We start from the raw sequence: 22,027 nt of genomic DNA, 5'->3' as shown, positions 1-22,027 counted from the left end.
TGATGGGTCTAGGGCAGAGTCTGGCTAACATTCTGGCTTTGGACTTGGGGCTTCAGAGATGTGAGAGAAGCTGCTCCTGGTTCAAGGCCACCCGGTGGGGGACAGCCTGCTCCAGTGAGCCCCAGGGCAACCATGCAGCCTGCTTCTTCCCTGGTCTGAGTTCCCACTTCTTAAACACGGCAGGGCTTGGGGTGTCATTTTCCATAACGAGCCTCCTCTGGGCTTTGAATCCAGCCTGGCCCTCAGTTTCCCCTTCTGCTGTGGTGGCGATGGTGTCAGGGAGGGCACCCAACTCACAGGCTTGTGTGTTGCTTGAGTTAGCAAGCGTGTCTTGTGCACCTGTGCCGTGTGCAGCCCTGCAGCAGATCCTGGGGCAGAGCTGGGAACGGGACGGCGCAGCACCAGCCGGCAGCCAACCTCCCGAGGATGCACATATGCGTTACTGTGAGATCCGTCTTGAGGGCAGCAGGCCCTCGGGTGGTTCTGGCTGTGGCTCCCAGACCAGGGCAGCAAGGACAACCTTGACATGCACCTGTTGGAGCAGTGGGGTCCACTGACAGCCCATCCGCTCTCTGTGTCTAGATAATTCCGTAGCATCATGAACTTGACCTCTGACCTTGCAGCACTGGAAGTTTCTCATTATTTCCAGATTGAAGTCACATGTTCCATCCTACTGCACTGCTTCTCATCTGACTTTTAGGCTACAGCTGAGGTCTCCTCCTTCACTCTCCGCCTCCATCCCAGACCACCTGGGGCCATCCCTGGCTGGCCTCTGACTCCCTCTGTCCCCACATGCCCATGCTGAGCCCTCCACATGGCCTTCTTCAGTGTGTCTGGATTTATCTGCGCAAAGACATAGATGACGGAGGACTAGGGAGCCCCTCAGTGAGCGTGCAGAGATTGGGGTGATGAGCACTAGTAGGGGGATAAGGTGTGTGGCAGATACTTGGGCCACAGCAGTGTCCTGTTCTGGCCTGTGCTTCTTATTAACTTACTATTATTCTTGTGTGTGGATGTGTGTGATATATGGGGGCACATGTGTGTCACAGCATGTGTTCAGAGACCAGAGGAAAACTGTGGAGCGAGTGCTTTTCTTCCTTCTTTACGTGAATTCTGAGACTCCGGTCGTCAGGCTTGCCTGGCACACACCTTGGCCGCTGGAGTCACCTTGCCAGGATCTGGCTTGTGCTCTTTCTGCGCCAAGGACAGCCTCCTTGCTCCTACACAACACACCCACTGTCTCAGAGGGGCAAGAGGCAGCCTTGTTATTGCTGGCTCAGTCCTGGCCGCTATGGGTTATGGGTACATGGGATGCATCCTCCCTCACCCAGCTTTGTGCTCTGGGACAAAGGTTGGTCTCAGGCCTGTTCCTCAGGCTGGCACAGGAGGCCTCAGATGCTTCTCACTCAAGGCTGCAGCTCACACGTCTGAATGTAGTGAGACCCATGCGTGAACGGCCAGGCCCCTCCAGACTCACTTGTTTTAACAGGGCGGCTAGGGTGGGTGGACTCAGGGAGGGGTGCACCTTTCAAAAAAACTCAGCCCTTTCGTACTTTCCTGGGAAGGCAGAAGCCCAAGGCATGCTGGGACGGGAACTGAGGATTCAGCTATTTTATTTTCTGGGAGACGGAACTAGTTACCAGGCTTGGTAGCAAGAGCCTTTACCCACAGGACCAGCTTGCTGGCTCTTAGAAGGTAATATAACCTGGCTTTTGGGTTATGCCTTAGTCCTCTGTGGGAGTGTCCACTCATTCATCCTTTCAGCCCATAGTTTTTGAGCCTCTAAGGAACCTGGAGAGAGTGGTGTGCAGGCAATAGGTTTGTGACTCACGGCTGTAAGCACTCAGGGGCCTGCAATCCAGGCCTGGGCTTCACGGGAAGCAGGGAGAAAGGTCATAAGACCACCATCAAGACCCAGAGGGAGGGAGCATGGCTTACTTGCTACCCAGGGTCCTGCAGAGCCTCTCCAGGAGGAGAAGGAAGCCCTGGGCGGCCCAGCTCTCATCTATAGAGTATGAAGGAGGAGTCGCGGTCAGCTGGGCCATTTACTTGATGGAGGATGGGCACTTCCGGGAGGTCCTGTGAGCCTGTGTTTAGCATGTGGAAGCACTGTCCTGTGCTGGGCTTCCCACTCGGGATGTCCACACACTGAGAAAACAAACCCAGCCTACCGTGGCCTGGGGGCTTCAGAGGCCATGCGGCGTCCTTGCGGCCTGGCATCTCAGAGGCCCTGGGCTTTGCTCTGTTAACCCAAATCTCTAGTTTTCTGGACTCCTGGAGGGAGGTGTACTCCTTACTCATGCACACCAAGTATGGGTGAGCTTTAGGCTTTCTTCTAGGAGTGGGTGCTATCGAGAGTGGGGGACCTGTGAGGATGGGGCTCTGGCTGGGATTTGCCGGGCCTCTGGCTGTCCAGTCCCTTTTCTGAGCCTGTTTTCCCATCTAGATACCGAGGGTCTTCCCTAAGACGGGGTTCCCCGAGGGTCCTGAGGTTCCTGAGCAGCTGTGCTGGGGGCCTGTTTTCCACATGCGTGCCTTCTCGCAGCTTGGCATGCAAGTAAAGAAACCAGGCACTTACGGTGAGGGCTAAGCCAGGGCCCGATTGAGTCCTGGATCCCTCTGGGTTTCTAGTGATCTGACATCTATCTACAGGACAAATGGTGGACAATGTGGGAGTCAGTTCCGGGGGGCGGGTCAGGCCAGAGCTGTGAGGTTCTGTGATGCTGGGGACCCATAGGCCAGACCCTAAGAACCTGGGCCCTGTGTCAGCGGAGGGAGGGCCACAACGGGTGAAGGTGGCAGGGGGGAGGCGATCAGGAGCGGGGGAGACTAAGGAGCATACTGTCCTTTGAGGGGGATGTGGGATCCAGTGGAGAAATCTTCCAAGCTTTTGTAAATCAGAAGGCTGACCTCTAACACAAGATCTCCCCATTGGAGATGTTTTGGGGCCAAATTCATATCCCCGTGGGGCTGAATTCAGCCCCTATTGCCAATGTGAGCTGTCCAAAGCCATGTGAGTCGCGGCTGGGGGCTAGACACTGCCACAGTACCACGGCCACTACGACCACAAACAACCACACACTCACCGCTGTCACTGACTGCCATGTCTCCACAGCCACCACCCTTTCTGCTGTCCTGTGCCTGGAATGTTGGGCAGTTTTTTTTTTTCTTGCCATACTAGAGATGGGACCCAGCACCTTGTGTGTATTGTGAAAAATGATTTACCATGGAGCCATACCCCAGCCCTGGATACTTCAGTCTGTGTGCACCTGTCTCAGGTATCAGAACCCCACCAGCGTATCAGCACCCCTCAACCTGGGTCAGGGGACTTGGCCGGGACCTATCTTTCCTCGCCGTATGACCCCCGAGTAGATTTTACACTCTCTGGGTAGGGGGAGGGGTGGTGGCCCCGGGATCACTGTGCTTGAGGATCCCCGAACCACAGCGCCAACAGAGCTTTGTACACAGTCAAGCTCCTGGGCCATGCTGTACAGGACCTGGACACTGAGGCTTAGGGTCCTGCTATGGCAAAGGCCAGGGAGACAAGCCTAGCAGCCACCTGGCTCTCTCCAGCCTGTTGTGATCAGGGGCAGGCTGAGGAAGCTTCTGCGTCGAGCCCACCGTGCCTGCACCCGGTGACGGGTCCACAGCAGCCTAGGCCTCCAGCCCCCAGGTGAATGGGGAATTGAAACCATGCCCCGTGACTTACATTCAATAGGACAACAGTGGTTCAAACTAGAGGCTTCGGATGAGAGCTGTGGAACCCAGCATGAGCAGGGGACTGTGGGTGCCTACACATGTGCTCAATGCTGTGTTTGGGCCGGGGCCCTGTTATACCTTGGAGGTGATTCAGCGAAAACAACCAACAACTGGGCTGGTGGGCAGGGTGGGCATTTTTATTTTTCCGAGACAGGGTTTCTCTGTGTAGTGTTGGTGGCTGTCCTGGATCTCGCTCTGTAGACCAGGCTGGCCTTGAAACTCACAGAGATCTGCCTGCCTCTGCCTCCCGAGTGCTGGGATTAAAGGTGTGTGCACCACCACCATCTGGCTCAGGGTGGGCATTGACAGCCCTGTGGTGTGGCTGTGGGGGAGTCTGTGGTCTCTGTCCCTTGTCAGAGGTTAGCCCAATGGGCAGCTCCCAGGAAACTACTACCGGGGACTCTGTCAACCTCATAGATGACAGTTCGTTCGGCCCGCTTCTTGGTGTCTTGTCCCTGCCCCATGGAAAAACAGAGGCCCCAAAGCCGCATTCACAGCCCATATGACCCTTCCTCCACAGGAAGTGCTTCCACACAAGAGCATCGCAAGCAGCGCTTCCCCACTGCCCCAGGAGGGGGCGCCCTGCTCATTGGACAGTAGGCAGGTGGGTGCCTCTCTCTGAGCCTCCATTCCCTAAAAATAGGGCCCAGGGACAACCCAGCTCTACGTGTTGGGGAGAAGAAAGGGTGAATGTGGTATGCTTTAGGTACACCATGGGTGTCTAGAACCCGGACAGGACACCCTTTCCTCCCCTTGAGCTCTGATGCTAACCACACAGAATCGGCAGCATGGCAGCCTGCCTTCCACAGCATTGACACACCGCTGAAGCCCAGACCGCAGAGGCTCCGTGACTGTTCTTCCCATGCCCGCTAGCTGCCTTCAACAAGACCCAGTGTCCAAGGCAAGAGCTCTGCCTCTCTCCTGCTTGCTGGAGACAGCCTCACGGGTCCTCACAGAGCCTTGGCTGTGGACAAGCACTGGCTCGAAGGCACCTGAATGGGATTTGGAAAACACAGTCACCAGGCTGGGTGTTGCTAAATATTTGCGCTGTCGGTGTGATGTGGGTTCTTCCATTAGCATAAATAAAAGCCTTATATTTCGAGGGGGGAAAACATCCCCACAAGCTCTTTAAAAGCTACATTTATAGAAAAATGAGTTTCTGTCTTTGGAAACTGAGTGGGCTAAATAAACTGTAGCTCATGTAGCCCACAATATACTACGCGGCAGTTCTGAACAAACGAGCTCGGTTTATGTTCACTAGCCTAGGAGGAGAACTGGTGAGCGAGAGCATCATTGGAACAGTACGTGCCGTTCAACTCCGATTGTGGAAAACAGGATGCTCCATTTCTATGGACGCGCGCGCATGCACACATGCAAGCATGTGGGGAGAGGTGTGCAAGGATCGGACCCAAGCTCACAAAGGTGGCACTCACTCTTGGAAGAGGCAGCGGACTGGTTGTGGTAGTCGGCTCTGACTGAAATATGTGAATTTTAATCAGGAGATCGTGTTTTATCTGAATAATTCAAACTTTAATTTCTTTTTTAAATCAACACTGAAAAAAAATGAAGTTTTTTTTTCCCCTATAGAACTTTTAGAGGAAATGGACCTGGAGATAAATATTCCTGGGTTAGTACCTTCGCCTCCATCTGTGAACTGTGTGTCCCTGACTGGATTATTTCAGCTTCTCCATGTCACGGGCAGGATGGTTCTGAGCTCACAGCCTGGTCACAGAGATGAAAACAAGGCCTGACAAGCCAGACAGACACACAGAAGCTGCTCCACAGACAGGCCCGCCATCTCTCCTCCCCTTTGTATTTGTCTACAGTGATCCTTCAGGTCCGTTCCCACCTCTTTTTTATTTTTTTAGGGGTGTGTGTAGGGGCTGGGGTTTCACTATGTAGACCAGGCGGACCCTGAACTCTCAGAGATCTGCCTGCTGGGTGCTGGGATTAGAAGTGTGGGCCACCATTATGCCAGGGTATGCCAGGCCCCCTCCGTCTCTTAACCCTGTTCACATACCTAGCAAAACCATCCGAAGAAGAACTCATCTCTGGCCAGACTTTTCCTGCCTGATTCCCACAGTCAGTCAGGTCGCCATCAATGCTGCCCTGGTTAGCTTCACTAACTGGTCTCTCTGCTCTCGCCCTCAGTTTTCGGAGCGTAAAGTGCATTGTGTTTGTGTTAAATAATTATCTACTACACTCTAGTGGCTAACGTCACATGAAGCTAAAAGTCACAATCCTTCCCAAACCCCAAGCCCTGGTCCCTGCCATCATCCTCTGCTGCCTCTGCCCCTAGTCCTCCATTATACTCCAGGGACACCAGCCTCCTTCTTGAAGCATCAACACAGTCCCTTCTTGCTTCAGGGCCTTTGCACATGCTGTTTCCTCTGCCAAGCCTCTTTTGGTGAGGGTGGACTCCATTTCTAACGCTCTTCTAGTCCCCAAGAATCCCGTCCATCTACATCATTAATGACACAAGTTTCAGCTTGGCAGTGGTGGCGCATGTCTTTAATCCCAGCACTCAGAAGAAGAGGCAGGCGGATCTCTGTGAGCTCGAGGCTAGCCTGATCTACAGAGTGAGTTCCAGGACAGCAAGGGCCACACAGAGAAACCGCATCTCAAAAAACCAAAAAAAAAAAAAAAAATTTTTTTTTCTTATACTTGGCTCCCTTGCTAAGTGTCAGCTCCATGAGGGCAGAGACAGTGTGGCATATGTTGTTCTGAACTACAGTGATGCTCAGTAAGCACATGGCCTTTCCTAGACACACATGCCTAGGAAGAGCGGAGGTTTGGGGCAATGCTTGACCCAACAGTGACATCTTCTCTAAGACAGGGGTGTTTGTGCAAGGGAGTGAAGTTTGGGGGGCACCCAGGGTCTCCTCTGGTCATCCCCCCTATGCCCAAGCTCAGTCTTAGTGGCTTGGCATTCTTGTTGACAGTGGGGTAGGAAAGCCTTCAGGCACACCCTCAGGGTCATGGAGGCCAGGGGCAGGCTTGGTGAGAACATGCGCATCGGCAGCCTGAGCCTTAACCTGGATGCCTGTGACCTTTCCATCCTGATGTTACTCTCGGGAAAACTTCAGGACACCGGGTCCTTTCTGTTCTTACAAATGGCCGCTTGAGGACTAGGCTGGGAGGCATGCTGTAGAAATGGGTGCGCTCTCACAGTTGAAGAATTCTGGGGGCCTTAGGGGAATGAGTGGGAGATGTTGGGAGCCAGATGTGAAGGCGACTCAGCCCAGCCAGCTGAGAGTGAGTCCTTGCGGAGGGTGGTGTAGAAGCTGGGTCCTGTCCCTAGTCTCCTGAGGGGCCTCCCAGGTCCACAGTATCACAGGGAGACTGTGGGCCAGGCAGGCAGAGGAGAGAACCGAACACTGGGACAAGGGTCACAGTGTCGCCACTGTTCACTCTGTGTGGGCACTGCACCATTTACTGCTCATGGCTTCCCTGTGACCTCATTTTGTGAACTGCTTTACGGATGGAGAAACTGAGGCATGGATTTGTAAAGACACCCTCCTTTGGGTTTCACCTGGGTTGGCCTGGATTTAAAGTCCAGGCTCTAGTCTCCGGATCCATGAACACTAGTTTAGACCTTTCTGGATGGATACAACTTCATGAAGGAGGCTGCGAACGAATGGGGATTATTCCACATTCTGAGTGAAGAAACCGAGGCCCGGAAGAAGGGGGAAAGTGGATGGGCATGGTGACTCACACCTGCAAATTCCAGCACTCGGCAGGCAGGCCAAAGCAGGAGAATTGCCAAGTGAGTTTTGGGCCAGCCTGGGCTGCATAGTGAGTTCAAGGACAGGATGAACTAGATAACAAGACTCTACTTCAAAAATAAGAGAGATAGATGAGTCACGAAGGCAAATCACTGATGTGCCTGGATGGGCAGCCTGAACTGCTCAAAGCAGCACACCAACACCTTGGTTGTTTCGTTTTGTCTTTCTTGAGACAGGGTCTCATGTATCCCAGGCTAGCCTTGAACTTGATAAATAGCTGAGGATGTCCTTCAACTTCTGATCTTCCTGCCTCCACCTCTGAAGTGCTGGGGGTACAAGCGTGCACCCCCACACCCTGTTTATCTGGTACTGGGGATTGCACTCAGGGCAAATACTCTACCAACTGAGCCACACCCCAGATCTCCAATGCAGCTGCTTTAAGGGCAACTTTGAGGGCTTTGAACCTTGCATGCCCCCTTTTCATCACTGCTACAGGCTCCGGAGGGGCCTCAGTTAGAACCTGAGCTCTGCCAACTTCTAGTTGTATGAACTTCCAACAAGTTTCAGTAGTGTGGATATTGGTTTCCTTGTGTGTACAGCTGAGCCCGGGGCACTAACAAAGAGTGTGCAGAATGTCCTTGCGGAGTAATGTCTCCCCTGTGACCTCTCTTCACTCGCCCACTCACCTAGTTGTGACTGTGTGTTTTGTTGTAAGGGGTCACACGCCCGTGAGCAGAAGCACTGGGGACCATCTCCCTTGGTTTTCTGCACTCACTTGGGAGCCTGGCGAGGCACTGCTGTGACTACGTGACGGGCGAAGTCTTATGGAAGCAGTTGGCTCAGGCACAGGTAGAACACAGCATCCTTTTGTTGTCCTCAGGCCTTTGAGTGGCACGTCACAGCATCCAATGACTGGCCTTTCTGCTTTCCAGCTGTGTGGTGTGAGGGACAGTCATTCACCCTCTCGGGGCCTCTCAGGACATAAAGTCAGGAGGTTCTGCAGGCTCCAGAGAGCCAGGATAGGGCTGTGTGAGGTAGTGTGGGGCACCCAGTGCTCCACACAGAGTGACATTTGGTAAACAGTAGTGCCGCTCCACAGAGAGGGAGCTGTATAGGCTCAGGTAGCTAGCTGTCAGCTTCTCCATGGTCTCAATACTCTGCATTGCTGGCTGTTGGAATCTCTTGGGCATGGGTCAGCATTTATAAGGCATGTCATTCCTGATGATGCTTCTTCAGGCATCATGGGGATTCTGTTAGCAACCAAAATACCCATTGCATTTCCCCAACGGACACTCAAAGGTCCCCCTGTTGCCCTCACCACAGCCCAGGACTGCCCTCTTCACTTTGGGTGCCTGGGTCTGCAGTCCAGTGTGGCAGAAATCCAATAACTTCCCTTCCTTGTGGGGCTGGGGTGAGGCGCAGCACAGGGGCTCTGTGAAGCCCTGGGCTATGCAAATCCAGCAGCCACAGTGGCTGAGGGGAAACAGCATCAGGGCGGAGCTGGGCTCATCAACACCAAGTCTGCCTCCTCACAAATGCCAAAACTCAAGGCCTCTACCGGGAACCGGCCACAGTCTTTTTGTGTAGTTTAGTAGCTGGTGTGATGTGGCAATAGGTCCCTCTGCCTGCACTCAGGTCCACTGCTTGACTTTCTTGAAGCACCAGAACAGATGCTTCTACATTTAGAACACCAGGGCCCTGAATGGCCCACAGGCCTCTGGTTACATCTCGGTGACATTCCTGTTGGATGTGAGGTGGCCTCTTTTGGCAGATAAGGGACAGAGTCTGTCCTGCTGGGTTGAGAGACAGCGCTTGGGGTTCTAGCTGCAAGGAGGCCTAGATTACAGGCTCTTACAAGAGATTGGCAGGATCTAGATCCCAGGGTAGGAGAAGCAGTCTCCCTGATACTGGCCTGCCTTCTCAGTCTTCTCAGATGCTGGCCTGACATTAGTGTTGAGCTGTGATGGGGCTTGACACTGGGATTGATTAGTGATGTCTGTCACTGCTGGGGGTTAAGAAAGGAAGGACTGGAAATGTCTTTCAATCTGTCTGTTTTCATTTTCTTTTCAGTACCTAAGACAGAATCACGTAGTGCATGAAAGGAGTGCCTTTTCTTGTGGTTTCGAACATGTCTGCCAACCAAACTCACTGTTCCTTGCACATCTGTTTCTCCTCTGGTTGACCATGTAGATCAGCCTCCTTGGTGTTTATGGATTCGACCTTCCTTTGCTCTTGAGGTCACACTCAAATTCAGACTCTAAACCTTTCTCTCTTGTCTATCTCTGCAAAGGCCCCTCAGTGAGGATCCTTCCTCCTGCCCCACTTCTGATTCACTGTCTGGGCTTGCTGCCCCCAAGGGACTACGGCACTTCCTCTTCCCCACTCCTTCCTTCCTCCCACTCCCTCCCTCCCCCTTTCCGTTCTTCTTTGCTCACATATTCAAGTACACCTTTCATAGCTGCCGCATCCAGAGTGTTAGGTGTGTCCTGGCTCCAAGGGGCACAGAGACACATCACACCCAACTGCTTAGAGGCACTAAGTCTCAAATGGTGAGTTGGTGGTGAGTTGTTCTTGATTTCTTCTTACCTTCTCTCTACTCTTCCAAGCCTGGGTCTGTTTCCTCCCCTTGACACCCACCTCCACCATTTTTCAGCTTCCTTCTCTTTATTTCATGGTACCTGTTACCGTCCATATAAGGTCTGCTAGCCCCTGGACCCTTTCCACCAACCTCAGCTCTTTGCTAATAAGATGTGAGTCAATTAATCTAGTTCCAGTTTTGAGGAGAACCCCGAGGGGTCTTTATTTCTCTTCACTGGTCCTCAGCCCATTCCTCAGGCTTGCCTTGTGTCCATGGGTCCTGATGCTGGGCATAGGGCTACAATGCCTGGCCCTCTTGTGTACAGGCTGGGCATATTAACCACCATGGTGCCTTGTTTTTCACATCTATGAAGTGGGATTTGAACAGTACCACTCCCACAGGGATATTATGAGGCGAAGATGCACCCATCACATATATGAACCTGCTGGGAACGGTGCTGGGTGCCTGACCAAAGACATGGGCCATCATGATGGCCACGAAAACTTTCCCTATTGTTTTTGAGGGAGACCCTTGGCTCAGTTTTCCTCTGGGGCAGAAGCTGTTCTGTTTGTTTTGAACTGTTTGACTTTTTGACTTGCGTCCATTTTGCCCCCAGAGTTTCCCCTGCCTGTCTGGGAGGGGTTGTATCTTGAGGCACATAGGCAGAGAAGGGCGGGTGCCTAGGGTGAGTCATCCCCATCTCCAACCCCCTGCACTGGGTTGCACCTGGCTGCCTAGCAACCAAGAATGTAGCTACTTGCAATTGTATGGGAGACATGATGTTCTGAACGAAATCCTCAAATCACACTCTGCCAGGTTCTGTTCAGCCCGAGGCCCATCCACGAAGACAAAGGTGACAGAAGAGAGCACCGAGACACTCAGGTTTAGAGCACGATGCTGGAGGCCTACACCCGGGGACATCCTCAGGCGGGGCAGACAACAGTGGGTAGGCGGTGTGAGCAGCTTAGCTCAGGTCTCTGTTAAAATAGTGGCCCTGTTGCAGCCTCACTGGGTAAGCCACTGTCCGTATGCCCCAGCTCTTCCTTCCCCGTGTGACTGAGGGCTTAGCACCCACTTTGTAGGCTTTGGGCCCAAATTAAGCAAGAGTATGCAGCTGCCCCACTCCCTGAACTGTCCCACATTTTAGAGGACCTCCACAGCCTCTACTTCCTCCCTGTCCACTGCCCTCCGGTCACATCCCCTGGAGCCTACCTCTCAGCCTTTGCCAGCCCTCTCCTGTCCATCCTCAAGCTCCTACTGCCTTCCTTTCCCAGGGCTCAGACATCCTACTCTGCTCTTTCCCGATGCAGCTTCTCGATCACTGCCTCTAGAGCCTCTAGAACCCTGGGCAAGCTCCCGCACCGCTCTGTTCCTTGGCCTTTTCCTGTCACCCATGCTCACATGCAAGTCCCGTGAACACAGAAACATGGATGATTTTGTTAATTACTGTTTACATCTCTGGGCCTGGAGCTGTGATTAGCACCCAGTAGGTTCTCAAGAAACACGTGGATGAGCTTTAAAACTTTTGGGGGACTAAACCTCATCTGTAGACATGCATACCACCACCTTCGGCACCAAGGTCAGCTTCTGAACACCTGGTGCTTAATAGATGTCCATGGGCTTCAGCTCCCTTGGTTGCATCTTGTGTTTGTTTCTTTCCACAAAGGAGCCAGGACAATGCCCTTACACCCCATGCTGATGGGTCCAGCGTCTACTAGAGGCGATTCTTTTTCAGACACTCATCGCGTTATTAGGCCTTTCATGACTGGAAAGCATGTTAACAGAAGGCCGCCGTGGCTGGCAAGTTCAGGGACAAGGCGGAAAGTTCAGGACTGAGGTGGCATGATTTCCCAGCAGCCTTGAAGAGCCCTATGAACTGGAGAGCTGAGTGAACAGAGTTGGAGCCAGCAGGCTCAGGTCCCTGACTTCTGCCACTTGTGACCTGGCACACAGTACCTTATCAGTGAGATGCTGATGATACAGAAAGCAGCTGCCGGAGTAAAGGTCCTCCCTTCCCCACGCTGTCTAGCTCCACCCAGCGGAGGCCTCTATCAGCCCCCAAACAGCTGTATGTTCTTCATTAGTGACCTGAAGCCTGGCTGCTGTCATGGTGCTTGTTAGCGTGCTTTGGACAAGCCTGGGTGGGTGTGGAACAATAGAGAAGCTCCAAGTTCAGGATCAAATAGCCACCAGACCCAGAGTAGGAACATGAGAGAGACAGATTTGCAGCCTGGCACTGCAGATTTGCAGCCTGGCCCTGCAGCATCCATGCCCACTCCCTTGCTCAGTCCTCTGCCTGGGTAATTAAAGTTCCCACCTCCCTGCTTTAAGAGGAAGCTTTCTGCCTCCTACCAAAGCCAAGCCCAGATCTCACTCAGCCTCCCTCTGTGACCCAAGGCTAACAAGGGGCAGCTGGGGTGCATCTCTGCCAGCTCAGAGGGCCCCAGGCTTGGGGATCTCTCCTAGGACTTGAGGGTCAGTGGGATCGAAGAGACAGAACTTTCCTCATCAGGGATAGGGAGACCCCTTGTGGATGTGAGCAAGGAGGCTGTGGGGTGGAGATGGTAGAAGTGGGACTGGGCTGTGGGTGTTCCCAGGGCGCGCACGCAAGCACACACACACACACACACACACACACACACACACACACACACACACACACACTCGCTTTCTAGGTGTTGAGTTTCAGAGGGAATGAACTCACCCTTGCCTTCAAGAGGTGCGAGTCCCCACACCCAGGGCTGTGTCTCTGTTCAAGAGATGCTCAAGCTGCCCCTCTCTAGGGGAAGGGAGACAGACCCTCAGGCCTTCATGACCTGAGAGGAAGTTTGGGGACATCAAAACCGTGCTTGGTGCTCAGCATCGTACCTTTGCAGGGACATTTCTTTCTCTGCCCCGGGCCACATCCAGCACACAGGTCACAATACTGGATACCTCTCAGATCCAGCATCAAGGGGCCTCTTTTTGGCTATTGTACACTCTTCAGGTGCTCTCAGCAAAAAGGGTGGTGAGGAAAAACTGGGGGACCAGCAAGGGCTGGGCACCCAAAGAAAAGCCCAAGATTACCCACTGGCCCTGGGCGGTTACTCCCAGAGAACCCACTTCTTTTCTCTACAATAGAAGGTTAAAGAGCTTATTCTCCAGAGCCTCTGTTCAAAGGCCACGGGATTACTGGGCTCATAGAGTGATGGGCAGACCCAAGAAGTAGACCCAGGGTCCTGAAAACAGCCGTGTGCACCGTCAGCATCCACAGACAGCTCTTTTAGGCACCCAGCACTGGGTGTGGCATAGGATAAGTGGCACCCCAGTCTCATTGGCAGACCACAAGTCCGTCAGCCCTGCCCACCCGCTCAGCTCATATCTGGCCCCGAGCACCAGCGTGTTTAGGAGAAAGTGAAAGGTCTCAGGTTGCTGAGCCAGATCCTCACACCTCCAAGGTTGGCAGAGTCCTGTGGATGCCCCTCATCTCCCACGACAGAGGATCAAGACCATGGGTTCTCACTTATCCGGGCCTAGGTTTTCTTCCCACGACCATGTGACTTGGGCAAGTCAGCCAATCTTTCTGGGCCTCAGTTTCCTCATCTACCAAAAGGGGGTGAGGGATGGTGTCTCCCCTACAGGTATGAGCTGCTGGTAAGAGGCCAGTGTCTACTCAGTTGTTCCCGGAGGATGGGCAGTGCCTTCTCCCTACAGGTTCCCTTCCTATTCAGGGGTGGCTGCCTTCTGTCTACCAACATGGTCTCAAGTAAGAGGCAGCAGATGTTTGCAGGCGGACTCCTTACTCTGGTGTGTCAGTGGGCTCTTGATATGTCATGATGAACCGGGCCCAGCATGGCCACCTGCCCGTGTGCTGAGAGAGAAGAAAGTCTGGAGAACAACTATTCCAGTCTCCAGCCACTGAAGGGCCTCCAGTGTCCCTTCGCCTCACCTGTCCTCATGGGGTCTGCTACAGGATGCTTGTCACCTTTGGGTGTCTGTTCTCTAGGGGGTCTCCAGGAGAAGACATCCAGACAGGTGCAGGTGTCGAGGGGGATGCTTAGCTCGGTCGTTTCTGCCTCTGGAGAAGATGAGGGCTGGGTGGGGTCTAGCATGGCTACTCAGAGACCTGTCCCTCTCCAACTGGCCCTTCCACTTGCCGGTCTTAGTCTTGGATCCTTTAAAATTCCCTGGGAGTTTGTGCAATTGTGAGTTAGAAAGAAAAGAGAGAGACAGAGAGAAAGGGGCAGGAAGGGGAGGGGAGAGAGGAAGAAGGGAGAGGAGAAGGAGGGGAATGGAGAGAAGGAAAGGGAAGTAAAGTCAAAAGGCAAAAACAGAAGGAAAGAAAAAATACAACTGGAAAAATACATCTTAAAGAAAGGATGAGGAAGCAAACAAAACACACGCTATGTTTGGCTTGGATGAGGTTCTCTTTCCTTCAGGACACAAGGACTCCCCCACAGGGAAGAGTTTTGAGAGCTGTCAGTCAAGATACACCAGTGTCCTGGCCTGAGGGTGAGCATGTGAACAAAGATGCCCTTTACTGGCTAGGGTGGCTCATACCTGCTTGTTAAGCTGTCGTTGGAATTCTGAAATATAAACTCATAACTGTATAAACTGCCTTTTGGAAGGCGACTGAGACACTGGAGATGGTTCAGTGGTCAAGAGCGCTGGCTGCCCTTCCAGAGGGCCTGGGTTTGATTCCCAGCTCCTACAGGGTAACTTAGAACTGTCTGCAATTCCAGTCCCAGGGAGTCTGGCGCCCTCTTCTGGCCTCCATGGGCACTGCACATACATGGTGCACAAGCATCCATGCAGGGGAAACATCCATTCAAAAAATACTTTAAATACTTAAAAGACATGGATACCCCAAAGTCATCATTTCCTACTTCTTTGAGCATGCCTCCCTAGGTCTCTCTCCTGCAGGAGTCTGAGTGGTGAGGGCACAGTGCTGCCCACTCGTTCCAACTCCTTGTTCACTTCTGTCCCTACAGTAAAGCAGTGGTAGTATTTACACCATAGGAAGTGACCCACACTGCACAAGGGTCTCCTGCTGTGCAGAGCTGAGTGATACACACTTCCCCCCAACAGCTCTGCTCAGAATCCTCTGTGATTTGAGGACCCGACTGCTCCTAAACTCTGAACTCTCCAAAAGACACTTGTTCTGTCAGACCTGCTGCTGAACGGTACACATCTCAGTTTCAAACCTTGTGGAATATTCAGCCTGGGTTCCCAGTTTGCGTCTATTCCGGGAGCCGACAGCCACTCCACCCCTGTCATTTAAAGCCCTTAGGTTCCTTCTGTGGCTCACAACCTGCAACCATAGCTGACAATGCTCTTGGAACGACATGGCCAAGAGAAGAAAGAGCATTCCCACTATCCCAACACCAGGCACCTTCTAGATGCTTCTTTCAGCTTTTTCCTCTTGCACCTATTTGTATGGAGTTGGGATGCACAAGGCAACGCGCCGGCCCCCCCCCCCCCCCCGTGTGTATCCGTAAGCCAGAGGTTGATGTGAGCCTTCCTGTATCATCACGGGCTGCCTTATATCTGAAGCCGGGTCTTTCACCGAGTCAGCTGGACTAGCCAGCCAGCCCCAGGGACCCTCCTGTCCCCACCTCTCTGGTGTTTCGGTGACGACAATCATCCTGCTCACAGACAGCTCTGTACGGGTGTGCCGGGGATCCAAAAAAGCACGTTACCAACTGAGCTATCTCCCCAGCCCTTAGCCTCTCCCCTCTTTTAAAATGCTGTTTTGCAAGGCTCATCTTTGTTGTTTTATGTTCTCCATGACAACTGTTTTCCAGAATGTTCCAAATAGCTTTGTGGAGAAGCAGAAAGGGACTTCACTGCAGGCCTTATGTTGGCATTTCAGAGTCACCTGTCCTCCCCTGCTCCTGACATCACGCAGGGAAGAGCTGAGACCCTGGGGCTGCCCTGGCTCTCATTTGGATGTCTGCCAGATGCCCAGTGAGCTCGGGATTCCCTCAGCCTCTTTTCAGCCCGAGCTAATTTTGTTTCAACATCGATATCTCTTCCTATTCTTAGTAAAACATTTAAAGTGTATTTTACTCTGTGTGTGTGTGTGTACACATATGTGTGTGTATGAATACATGTGTGCCGCAGCACATGTATAGAGATCAGAGGACACCTTGTGGGCATCAGTTCTCTCTTCTGCCATTTGGGTCCCAGGGACTGAACTCAGGCCGTCAGGCTTGGCAGCAGAGCCTTTACCACTGAGCCATCTTGGCCCTCTTCTGGCTTTCAGCCTTGGCCCTGGAGTTTCCAGCCTATCTTGAATCTCCATTCCTCTCTGTACATTATCTGTGTGACCCTAGGTAGGTGATTTAACTTCCTTGTGCCTCAGTTTCCCTCTTTATAAAAATGGGATGCTTTCACTTCATTGAGCAGGGTTACTGTGAGGATTCAATGAGACAGTGAGCTCTGTCAGGCTCCCAGGCCGCACAGAACACCTTGCTCGCTCGCTCGCTCGCTTGCTCAGTCAGAATGATGGCAACTTCTCTTTCCTGCCCCAAGCCCCAGGCAAACCCACTTTGTATTCCTTTCTTCCTCATTGCTGGGACTCTGTCCGTGCTGGAGCACCTCCACGGCAACTGTTCAGATACTGCCTCTTCCATGCAGTCCTCCTGGATCCTCCAGCCAGAAATGCCAGCTCTTGCCTCTTAACCCTATGGGGAGTGTCCAAAGCTGTATCACGGAAGGGACAGGTCTTCTGCCCATCAAACCTTTTGGGACTACCTGGGTAGACCACAGGGATTTGTAGGGGACTCTTTTTGAGACAGAGGCAAATGTCATCTGGGTACCAGAGAGCCACAGGCCTGGGGTGCTCATTTCCATGGGCTATAAATAACTGTCTGAAACCATGGCAGGGGCCAGGACCGCATTAAGTGGAGTTAGGTAACCACTGAGAGGTGAGGGGCCTGTGTGGGTAACTCATCTGCTCTCCTTAGGCTTCTCAGGTGACAGGTGCCTGGAGAAGGAGACAGTTTCGGCTGTCCTGAGCCACACCTGGCCCCATGGGACCCAGGCTGGTCTTGGAGCTGAAATACCACTAATATTAGAACAGGCCCAAATGCTAAGCAATATTTCTTGTCCCTTAGTCCATTTAACAGATGGGGAAACTGAGACCCAGGGGGAGGGAGTCATTGAAAATTAGGGCTCAGGTCTTTGGACTTTCAGGAACCAAGGAACTCTTGCCAGGGGACACCCATGTGCTGGCTCACTACCAGCTAGGACAGGGCCATGCTCTGGTTTGAATTTTCAATTCGTGCCATGTTAGAAACCCATCATCCCACATGGCAGTGACCTTTGAAAAGTCCCCTGAGTTCCGCCATCATGAATAGAGCAACAGAATTGTGGTGGTTCTGGCTAGCTGCAGCAGACAGGGTTAGTAACCATGGGTATGGGCTAGTCAGTGCAGGGGAGAGTTCCGAGGAAAGGATGAGCTGGGCCCTTTCCTCCTCTCTCTGTCCCTTTTCCCAGCTCTCATCCCTTCTGCCATCGTCCCCAGAACACTGAGCCTCTCCAGATGTGGGGCCCTGACCCTGACTTTTAGCCTCTAGCACTATTAGAAATGCATTGTATAAGATGTCACTCAAGAGATATCACTACACAAGGCAGATAAGGATGCAGGGGCTTGGGTGGAATGGGAAGCCCGGAGTCCAAGCCACTTGCTATCCTCCTGTTTTCTGGGTACTTCCGGGGAGCCCTGGAGCACTAGAGAACCTGGTATGAGAATCACTTCCCTGAATTCTCATTTCTTTGGCTCCTCCAGCCCCTGCAGATGGGCTTGAGGAGGACCCCACCCTTAGGGAGCTTGCGATCCTCTTCATACTCACACAGGCAGGGCAGACCTAAGACTACCCCCCAGGTGATGGTCTGAACACAGTACAAACAAACCAACTGCGTTAGCTGCTATTTCTTTGCTGCAACAAAATATCCCAACAAAAGCAACTTAGGGGAGGAAGGGTTTGTTGGCTTGTGGTTTGAGGAGGATGCAGGGCCATCATGGAGGGGAATGGGAGTCACAGTGGGAAAAACTGGTTACATTGCAACCAGTCAAGAAGCAGAGAGTAATGAAAGCCTGCGCTCAGCTCCCTTTCTCCTTTTTATACTGCCTAGGATCCCAGCCCAGGGAATGGTGCCACCCACAGTGGGCAGGTCTTCCTTAATAAATATATGTCTTAATTAATTAATATATATCTTGTTTATTACATATATTATATATTTATTATATTACATTATATATAAACATATATTAAGCAAGATAACCTCCCACAGGCATATGCCCAGAAGTCTGTCTCCTTGGTGCTTCTGGATCTTATCAAGTTGACAATTGAGATTCACCACCACATCAATTAAACTCAGACTTTACAAAGCCATCTACAACCCCTGGCTGGAGACCCCTGCTCTTTGAGGGCTTCTCTAGGGACTTTTTGTGTCTCACACTCACCCTGGTCCTTACTGCAGGTTCTTGCTGTTCTCCACTGAGATACTTCCTTCCTATGGTTGGGCAGTCAATGCCTCCTGTCCTTTGAGCCTAGCTCAGAGGGAGCCTCTCCTGATTCTGACCCTCCCTAGGCAGCATCGGTGCTTCTGACCTCCAGCACAGTCCCTCTCATTGCAAACATTCCTGTCTGTCACATTCAGAAACCTGGGAGCATCAGAGATGCATGTTAATGGAGAGGCTCCAAGCCTCGGTTTCCTCCTCTGTCAGCTGGGAGGGAAACAGTTCCTGGTTCCCAAGGCTGACGGGAAGATAGTAGGACACAGATCCATGTAGGTTGTTGGCCCCTTGCAGGTAAGCGTGCTCTAACTAGTCCATGGTGTTACAGCTGTGGTCAGTTCCCTGCTGGGAGGAGAACTCCTAGAGTGATAGGGCAAGCATAGCTTATAGCCCACTTGTGGCTCCCTTTGGGATCTTTAGAAGGTTGGGGGAAGGATGTCTGGGAGGGATTCTGCCTCCCCTGCATCCTCCCCACTGGCTGGACTGAAGTCCTGGCTGCCTGTGGCTTACAGACTGGCTACAAACTCCTACTCTAGTTTCTGGCTCAATTATCCTGACCTTGGACCAGAAGTGGGTGTCCATGAAGGCTGTCTGGTCCTCAGAATCCCAGGTGCTGTCATGTGACGCAATCATTGTTCTGTGCCCTAGGGAACATTTGGAAGCTATCTCAGATCTCTTTACAGAAGAGGAGGTGTGGTCCAAACCTGCACATCGTAAGTATACAACATACAATAAGACTCAAAGCCAATGTTTTTCTCATTCATCCTCTTTTTTTGAGCACATAGTAGGTGCTTACTGTTTAGTGCTTACTGTTTAGCACATCTGTTCTGTAAAACGATGACGGCTTTGTTATGAGAATAAGGTGACCCTTCCTCTCCACACTTCCATTTTCTGTTGAGGCTGCTTGGCGCCTGAGCTGAAAGCATGTGACCTGGACACATCTGTCCAGTCAGTGACAGCTGCCCTGCAGCTTCCAGCTTTAGCATTTCCCCTCAGTGAGTCTGCCTAGAGCAAAGCCCCTCCTGAAAATGCTCCCTCTCTGACTGTGCTGCAAGCCTGGCGGTGCAGAGCATTGCTGAGTGGCTGTCGGGGCCACCCATCCTGCTGAGATCACCCCAGAGCCTTCTGGTCACCTGCCCCCTGCTCTCCCCTGTCCCCTCTGTCCAGCAGTGTACCCAGGACAATCCTCAGCATGCGCTGATGGGCTCCTGGCTTTATCCTATCGATGACTCAGATGCCGTGGGTGCCACTCTGGAGAGCTGCTCCTGATCAACTTGATTTGAAAGGACTTTCTCGGGGGTGTTTCAGGGAGGGTGTGTCTGCACTCCAAAGCAAATAGCAGGCATTTTTTTTTTTTTTTTTTACCCACAGACTCCTGTGTGTTGTGCAAGCTCATTGATCTGCCAGGATTGGGTGCTGGTCCCTCACCACTAATTCAAGCCCAACATGTCCCCTTAAGTCACATGGTCATCGCCAGAGAAGAATAACAGCAGCCTAACGCTGAGGTCACAGCCACCTTGTGTCTGGCTCAAATCACATTGTACAGATTTCTTTACTTCCTATGACAAGGCCATGAAAGCTACACAGTCTCATTCCATATTCCTGATGAGGAAACTGAGGCCCGGAGAAGTAGATTACTGCACCAGTGACCCACAGCTGGACAGGACTCCTGCCACCTCCTCACTGCTGTGACACTTGTCACAGGCTGGAACACGCTGGCTACTTCATTGTTTCCTTGGTTCTCCAGGTGTGATTAAAAAGGAGCTGAGTTGGGATGTAACTGATGTTCTGGAACCTTCCACGTCCCTTAGCTGCCTCCATATCTTCTTCCTATGCAGGAGTAAAGTGTCTGTGTCTCCTCTCCCTGGTCATGTGTGCAGCTGTGGTTCTGTCCCTCTCTGACCTCTATTGGTCTTGGAGAGACAGATTTGATCTGTTTGAGAGTGGTCATGTGACTACTACAGGTGGCCCAGCGAGAATCTCTTCTGGGATATAAAGGGGTGTAGTTTCAATGAAAGTGATGCCTTTTGCTTCTGGGGAGACTGGTAATGGGAGGACCTTGGCCTGAGTCTTCTGGGGTCCCCAGTGCCTGCCTCTGAAGTAAAGTCAACACGAGGACAGCAGAAGTCAAGCAGACCAGAAGGCATGGACAGCTATCCAGACGGCACTGGAAGCCCTGGAGCCGGCCATGCCTGGGGCTGACGTGTCTGTGTGCAGACAGGAAATCCCTTCTACGGCAGAAGCCTACATGACATGTGAGATGATTGCCCGTCAATAGTAACCAATTAATCATACAAGGAGATTCTATTGCTTTTTCATTGAGACATTGTTTCATGTAGCCCAGGCTGGCCTTGAACTTCCTATGCAGCCAAGGATGACTTTAAACTTCTGATTCTCTTGTCTCCACCTACAGAATGCAGGATTATATGGGTGTGTACCACCACACCTGGTCTATTTGGGTCTGGGGGACACAACTCAGGCCTCCTGCTCATCAGGCGAACACTCTACCAACTGAGTCATACTCGCAGCCCCAAAAGATGATTTAAAAAAAAAAAAAGTCCTAAAAGCGTTTTGAGTTGCTGTCTCCCAGAGGCAGAGGGAAGGGGACACAAACAGTATTTTACAGAAGAAAACCAAATCTGCAAAGGTCTCAAGCCCCCTTAGCAGGAGGCCTGAGATGGGGACTGACCTCCACCCCTAGTCTTTTCCTCTTGTCCTGGTGACAAGGTGACTAAATTTCTCAGCCTTAGGGATATCTGTGAGTCCTTCTCTTCTGAGCCTCATACCATACAGGGTTAAGAGCTCTACAAAGGAACAGCAATCCTTCTAGAAAGACCTCCAGGGAGCAGGGAGGCCTTGTCACCTGTCTCTAGTCTGTGGAGGTGTCCCCATATGGAATCTGCATCCCAGAATACCCTGTCTCACCTTGCCTGGGATGCTGCTACATCTCTGGCTGCCTTGGTTTCCCAGCTGACCCTGCAGGGGCCCAGGGTCCCACAGGGAGACACAGCCCATGAGAACAGAAAGACAGAAGGCTCCACTCACTGCCCCACCCCTTCTGGCAGATCCACTGATGTTCTGGCTCTAAAACACAAGAGCCATTTTCCATCCCAGTTCCCATGCACACGGCACACTCCGTCTCCCATGAATTGCTCCTCATCCTTTGTCCCTTGCCCCATGGTGTAGGCTGGCTTGGGAGTCATCTAAAATTAAGCACAGGCTCCCCTTTACAACAGCAGCATGGTGTCGAGTTCACAGTGCTGGCCCGGTCCCTTTGTCTCCCTCATTCTCCCCACCAAGAGACACTCAGTGTTAAACATCCAACAGGGACCTATCCCAGGCACCCTTCCTGTGGGGCCAGGGAGGGAAGGGTGAGGGCCACAGAGCCTCAGGTAGCTCAGGGCCACGCTGGGCATGAGGAATCAGAGCTACCTGTCTTACAAGTGATACAAAGTATTCCAT

At 52.3% G+C, this 22,027-nt stretch overlaps 1 protein-coding gene across 9 annotated transcripts in view; it reads right to left on the bottom strand.

The window, feature by feature from the left end:
• Window positions 1-22,027, bottom strand: part of Atp2b2 (ATPase plasma membrane Ca2+ transporting 2) — a 326,081-nt gene that overhangs the window by 89,026 nt on the left and 215,028 nt on the right. The gene's annotated exons all lie outside the window — the stretch shown is intronic.

Source organism: Peromyscus leucopus, chromosome 3 (genome assembly GCF_004664715.2).
Source record: "Peromyscus leucopus breed LL Stock chromosome 3, UCI_PerLeu_2.1, whole genome shotgun sequence".
In the NCBI taxonomy this organism is placed as follows: domain Eukaryota; kingdom Metazoa; phylum Chordata; class Mammalia; order Rodentia; family Cricetidae; genus Peromyscus; species Peromyscus leucopus.
Note: the sequence above shows the minus strand (reverse complement) of the source record. Positions and strands in the feature narration are given on the sequence as shown.